At 45.9% G+C, this 6883-nt stretch overlaps 1 protein-coding gene across 2 annotated transcripts in view; it reads left to right on the top strand.

The window, feature by feature from the left end:
* The window catches only part of PTPN5 (protein tyrosine phosphatase, non-receptor type 5), a 207991-nt gene that overhangs the window by 20249 nt on the left and 180859 nt on the right, over positions 1-6883 (top strand). The window lies entirely within an intron of this gene.

The following is a 6883-nucleotide window of genomic DNA, read 5'->3' as shown; positions in this document are numbered from 1 at the left end:
ACCACCTCTCCCACCTCTCTAGGTAACCTGTTCCAGTGCTTCACCACCCTCCTAGTGAGAGAGTTTTTCCTAATATCCAACCTAAACCTTCCTTGTTGCAACTTGAGACCATTGCTCCTTGTTCTGTCATCTGTCACCACTGAGAATAGTCTAGCTCCATCCTATTTGGAACCATGCTTTAGTTAGTTGAAAGCTGCTATCAAATTCCCCGTCAGTCTTCTCTTCTTCAGACTAAATACAGTTCCCTTAGCCTCTCCTCATAAGTCATGTGCCCCAGCCCCCAAATCATTTTCATTGCTCTTCACTAGACTCTCTCCAACTTGTCCACATCCTTTCTGTAGTAGGGGGCCCAAAACTGCACACAGTACTCCAGATGTGGCCTCACCAGTGCAGAATAGAGCAGAATAATTACTTCTCTCAATCTGCTGGCAACACTTCTACTAATGCAGCCCAGTATGCTGCTAGGCTTCCTGGCAACAAGAGCACACTGCTGACTCGTATCCAGATTATTGTCCACTGTAACCCTCAGGTCCTTTTCTGTACAGCTGCTGACCAGCCAGTCAGCCCCCAAACATGGGATTCTTCATAGATCTCATAGACATTTGGGCTGGAAGAGACCCCAGAGGATCATCAAGTCCAGCCCCCTGCCCCATGGGTAGGAAGTCAGCAAGGATAATAGGATCCCAGCAAAACAAGCATCCAAATGTGTCTTGAAGACGTTTAAAGTGGGTGCTTGAACCGCCTCCGGTGGCAGTCTTCCAAACCTTGGGGGTTCAGACAGTAAAGAAGTTCCTGAGTCATTCGCGGTGGAATTTGTGACCTAAGTGCAGGACTTCACACTTGTCCTGGTTGAACCAGATGAGATTTCTTTTGGCCCAGTCCTCCAACTTGTCTATATCACTCTGAATCCTAGCCCTACCCTCCAGTGTATCTAATACACCCCCAGCTTGGTGTCATCAGCAAACTTGCTGAAGATGCAATCCATCCCACCTTCCAGTTTGTTAATGAAGATATTGAACAAAACCTGCCCCAAGACTGACCCCAGGGGCACTCCATTTGATCCTGGCTGCCAACTAGCCATTGAGCCATTGATTACTACCCATTGAGCATGACAATCCAGCCAGCTTTCTATCTACCTTATAGTCTATTCATCCAGCCCATACTTCCTCAGCTTACTTGCAAGAATGCTGTGGGGGACGGTATCAAACATCTTGCTAAAGTTAAGGTATATATTCTGCCCACTGCTTTCTCTGCATCCACAGAGCTAGTCATCTCGTCATAGAAGGCAATCAGGTTGATCAGGCATGACTTGCCCAACTTGCATGGCTTCCCTTACCTTCAAGCAGATGTGGAACTATGCTCTTAAAGAACGTCTACTCCTGGGAAGTGTTGGCACTGGATTTATGACCCAAATACCTTGTTCTGGATGGTCCCAAACCCTCAGACCGACCACATCCTTTCCGTTCAATACTAGGTGAATTTTGATACACAGTGATAGCATATAAGAATAATGCAAACAATTCTATATCTACCAGTCCTAGAGCTGTTATCAGAGGGAAGGTATGTCTGGCCAGTACACAAGCTTCACCCTGAGATTCTTTCTTGAATCTCAGGTGTCAGCAGGCTGTAGGTCAAGGACCGAGGCCCACCCCCCACCCCTCCCCAGTGGGGTGGGTGAGACAGGCTGGTGGTGTGCCCTCTGTCCATGGTGGCCTCAGGTTCACCTCTCGGGGACCCTTTGCTGCTCTGAAATATCCCTCCTTTTGTATCCTTTTCCTCCTCTGATGACTCTTCATCTCTGGGCATCGTTGATTGGTTTCCCTGTGATCATCATACTATCCATGTTCTGTCTTGTCAGCATGTTCCTTTGTTTCACAAAACCATCATTTCACACATCCTAATTTGGTTGTTTACCAGGCTTCCTAATTTGGTCTGTTCCCCAAAGCCAGAAATCCCAGGGCCATGCAGTTGGGCACTGTGACCTGGTGCCAATGCTGCAGAGTCCGTTATCTGTGTTATAGAATAATGTGGTACATGTCTTCAATTTCCCAGCTTGTGTGTCTGCTTGCTGCTTATTACACACAGTGGATCTTGAAGGAAACTTTGTCACAAATTGTCTTTTTGAAATCAGTTAACCCTTGCCATTGCCCTGCACCATTGTTCTAATGCAGTATCTACTTACCTACAAACCAATTACCAAAGACAAACCTCTAAATACCATTTTTTAGACATCAGGAAGGATATTCTCTGCCCAGAGACCAGGGGAAAACAGTCTGTCCCCAGTCATTCTGATACATAATTGGTATTTTAAGGATTGATTTAAGTCATTATGTCTTAACTTTCTTTTATTTAAATCTCCACCAAAATGAGTTATTCTGGAACAACTCTGTGTGTGGATGCTCTTATTCCAAAGTAGTTATTTTGCTTTTAACTCACACTTTATTACAGTCTGAAGTAATTTCCATGTGTAGAGAAACTTGTAGAATCTTTTAAATCTGTGCAATGTCATAAAGTAAGACATCACAAATTAGTGTAGAAAAAACATCTCTCCTATTTAGAATTAAACCAGTTAAGACTAGATTTTTTAAAAGTTCCTGATCAGGTTAGGTAACTAAATGAATACACTAGATTTGCAAAATGCTCAACAGCCAGCAGCTACCATATTTCTCAGTGGAGTTGCTGAGTGCCAAGAACTTTCTGGCAATGAGAACACTTCATCTAGGTACCTAAGTAGGAGTGAGGATTTCTTGAGGGGGAGGAGGGAAGGGAAATTGGCCCTTACCACTCAGCATCTCTAGGAGACAGAATGAGTAAAATAGATCACTTTACAGTCCCCATTCTGGCCTAGGCAATTTTATTGGTGAAAGAGAGTGGGAAGAAGAAAGAAGACTAGCACAGATGGTCTTTAGCTCTGGAAGTTGTTTTGTTTTAATTTTAAACAAGTTACCCTAGCCAAGAGTTCACTTATTGGTGACATATCATCTTTACTATGGGCCCTCCACTGCAAACTGCAGTGCCATAGGGATGGCTCAACACATGCTCCTTGGAATCACAAAGACCTTCTAAACTGCCTGTGTTTGTGTTATATGTTTGGCTATCAGTGTGTTCATTCACAAGCAGATAGAGAATAAGTATCATGAATCCACAGTAGTGCCTCCTGGTGAGACAGTCTTCAGATCTCCCTCAAGCTGTGGAAACACTGGCATGGATTCTGATCTCAGTTGTGCTGGTGTAAATCTGGTATAATCTTTATTACTGAAATTGAAAGTCCTGACTGGAATTGCTCTAGATTTACAGTGGTGTAAATGAAAACAGACCTTGAGTAAATTGATTGATTTGCCAATAAACTTGTGAGAGTTAATCTATTTGTAACTCCCTACACATATGTTTGAGCTTAGTTTCAAATAGATTTTAAGGCCAGAGAGACACTAGGCCATGTAGTTTCAATTCCTGGATGTCTCAAGCCATTATATTTCACACAGATACCCCTATTCTTAAGTCCAGTTATTTGAGTTAAATTAGAGCATTTCAGTCCTCAGGAACCTAAATAACTCTGTATAATGGGCAAATGACAGGAGAGACCGAAGTACTGCTTTGATCCATGGCCCCAGTGATCCATGTGCCATGTTGTAGAGAAAGGCATAAGTCCCCCCCCCTCCCCCAGTCTGGTCAGGCAGAGGAAGGGAAGGGATTCCTCCTAAACCCAAAACTAGTGATAAGTGTGATCCAGGAATCAGACATTTGAGAAAGGAGGAGGCCCTCAAAGCACAGCTCTGATACTTTGAGGGAAGGTGCATCTTCCTCTGCCTTCTGCTAAACACATCTGGTCAATTATGTATCCAAGAAAATTCCTTCCTTCCCTTCAAGAAACTGTTTGAAATCTAGAAACCTGAGATTTTATTATGGGTATCATCTTATTATTGCAAGTGTGAGATATTGAGTGCAGGCAATCCTGGTCCACGAAGGGAAGAGATGAACAGGGAATTAATTGATTCCCTGGCCAAAAGGGAGTAGCAGAAGGTTCTAGTCAGGAAGCGGATTAAAGTGTATCTTTTAGATAGACATCTAAAAATCCCAGGAGATGGAAAGTCCAGCACTCTCTCAGTAAGTCCTTCCACTGTGTAATCATCCTCACTGATGGTAAATTGTTTCTTATTTCAAGGTTGAATTTGCTATCTTCAGTTCCTGAAAATTGAATTTTGTGGTGCCCTGGTCAGCAAGATTGAAAAGCTCCCCACTCTCAGATATCTCTTCCATGTTTAATTAGCTATACATAGTTACAAAGTTACCTCTGAACTTTCTGTCTGAATAATGTGAGTAAGGTGGCCTCCATAACCTTACATTATAAGGCTTATCTTTCAGCCTCCGGATATTTTACTTTCACATCCTTCTTAAAGTGTAGACACTAGAACTGGTCATTATTTTAGTAGCAACCTTACTAATTCTACGTGCATTAGCAAGATTACTTCCCTAATGCTACTTGATATTCTTCTTTGTATACATCCAAGGGATTACATTAGCCCTTCTAGCTGCAGCATTGTACTGAGAGCTCATGCTGAGGTGCTCATCTCTGATCATTCTTAAATTCTTCTCTGAGATGCAGCTTTGAGAGAATTTTCCATCCTGTTGGTATGACCTATATTCTTTGTTCTCAAATATATTATCCAGAAGGGTAATGTGGAGAAATGTGCCCTGGTCAGGCTTCTCCCACCCTTGCCCCTTGCCCACCCCCATACCTCTTGGCTTGCAGGTGCAGGAACAGCAGCAAATAGCAGCCAGTGCAAGGTGTTTTGGGAATCATTTTCTAAAGTGGAAGTGGAGTTTGCTGCTGCTGGGCAGGAAGGGGGAGGGGATTTCTTTTCATTTTTTTGCCTTCTGGACATGGACTTTGGTTTTGGCAACCAAAATTGTGGTCAGTTATCCCCACAGAAGCAGTGAACTTTCTGCTCTACAGAACAATTCTCAGAATGCCTTGTATTCTGTGACACTTGCCTGTTTTGGATGCTTTCTGCAGCCAGAAAGTGCAGGCAAAATGAGGTAGAGAGCAGTCAGCAGCAGCCCAGGGTGAGGGGTTCCCCATCTCCCCCTCCCCCCACTCCATTAGACAGTGCCTGCGGTATATGGTTGGCCACTTTCCATTTTGCTACTGATATCCTCTTGCATTTGGCTGTCTTAAAACACATTGTTCATGACTATTTAAAGCCAGATGATTTATATTGGGGTGTTAAAGTCATCTGGCCCTGTGGGCCAGGTAAATGTTACTGAGCCAGTCTGCAGGCTGAATTGGGCCATGCCAGAACCAGCATGTAGAGCAGGTCCAAAATGCAGTGTACTCCCCATGCTGTAGGTAGTGTGTTCTGACTCCACTCTGGGACTTGTTGTAAGCGGCATATGGGCTGGAACTGCACAAAGAGACGGCAGGGGGAGCGCGCTACATATGATGCCCTGCCAGACTGGCCTCGTCTGGACCTACCCTGGAGCCAGTGCACAGGGCCAGTCTTGTGGGGCTCTGCATGCAGTGCACATCCCATGCTGTCCCCTGGGTCATGAGCTGCACCCATGGCACACAGTCCAGCCGGCACACCAGACTGGTTCCACACACCAGATCTGAGACTCGTGGGCTGGATCATATGTGTCCATGAGCCATATGTTTGACACCCTTGATTTTAGCTTGTGCTTTAACAGTGTTACAGGGAACCCCTACCCCTGTGACTATGAAGCAGGGAGTGTAGCTGAAGCAGGTTGTAGAGAACCAAATGGCCAATGGCAGCGAGTGTGAGCTGCCTGTGTAACTTGACCCACTGGCCACAGGAGACCAGGCTGCTGCTGATGGAATTGCCAGCACCTGAGCTCTGGGAGCAGAGAACTGGAACACATGACCAGAAAGTGGCTGGGCTTAGGACATGTAAGCCCAGCCTCTGGTCGTGGAAGGGGAAGTCAGACCCTGGCTGCCACAGGGCAAGGAACTCCAAGTGGAACTAATTGTAGTTTGGAGTCAGGCCAGTCCAGGAATGGCACCTAGACAGGTGGAAACAAGCCTACCTAAGTAGGAGGGCTCGAGGACCTGAGACCTGGAGGGGTTCATATTTGAGTTAGGACCGGTTAGGTTGGTGTTAACCGGAGGACTGAGTTTTGGCTGTAGGGGTGGATTGGAGGCCACATAACAGGGTGCCTGGGGCACTCGGGGGGAGAGATCCTGCTAAGGGGCAGGGGGACTGAGCCAGGCTGGGGCCAAGAGGGCCAGGGTCTGGGCACAAGCCCAAAAGAGGTGGGTTAGGGCTGAGGTCCAAGACAGTGGACCAGGGCTGAAAAAAGGGGGCCAAGGCAGGATGGCTGAAACTAGGGTGGCTATCACAGAGGACATTCCGCTTTTCCGCTACTCTGTTCTCTGTCTTAAGGAGAAAAAAAGGACATAAAGGAGTCTGGTTTTGTATCAATAGAGGACAGAGGACAGCCAGATTGTCCTCTATGATGGCCACCCTAGCTGAAGCTCCAGTAAGTGTTTTGAGGCCTGACAGGAGTTGCTGTAAAGGGGAAACACCCCAAGGGAAGCATAGAGACCCCCAGGACCAAGTGTGGGCCAAGTAACTCAAGGACAATGTCAGAAGAGGGATGCATCAGAGAGAGTACTCCTGGCCTCCAGGAACCGCTTTCTCAATAAATTTACAGGAATATCAAAGGACTGGCAGGAGAGAGACCAGACCAGAGGTTGGAGGAGGGGGTGGAGAGTGCATCATTTGGGTTGGACCCCAAGGGCACCAGGCGCTGGAGGGTGACACAGGAACTTGCTACAAACAGTAACTTGTCCTTCTCCTTAGGTACTGCCTGACAGATATACATGTCACCTGCAAACTTTTCCCACAGACATTCATATCATCATCTA

This window comes from Gavialis gangeticus, unplaced genomic scaffold, assembly GCF_001723915.1.
Source record: "Gavialis gangeticus isolate Ggan-Ray unplaced genomic scaffold, GavGan_comp1, whole genome shotgun sequence".
Taxonomy (NCBI): domain Eukaryota; kingdom Metazoa; phylum Chordata; order Crocodylia; family Gavialidae; genus Gavialis; species Gavialis gangeticus.
Note: the sequence above shows the minus strand (reverse complement) of the source record. Positions and strands in the feature narration are given on the sequence as shown.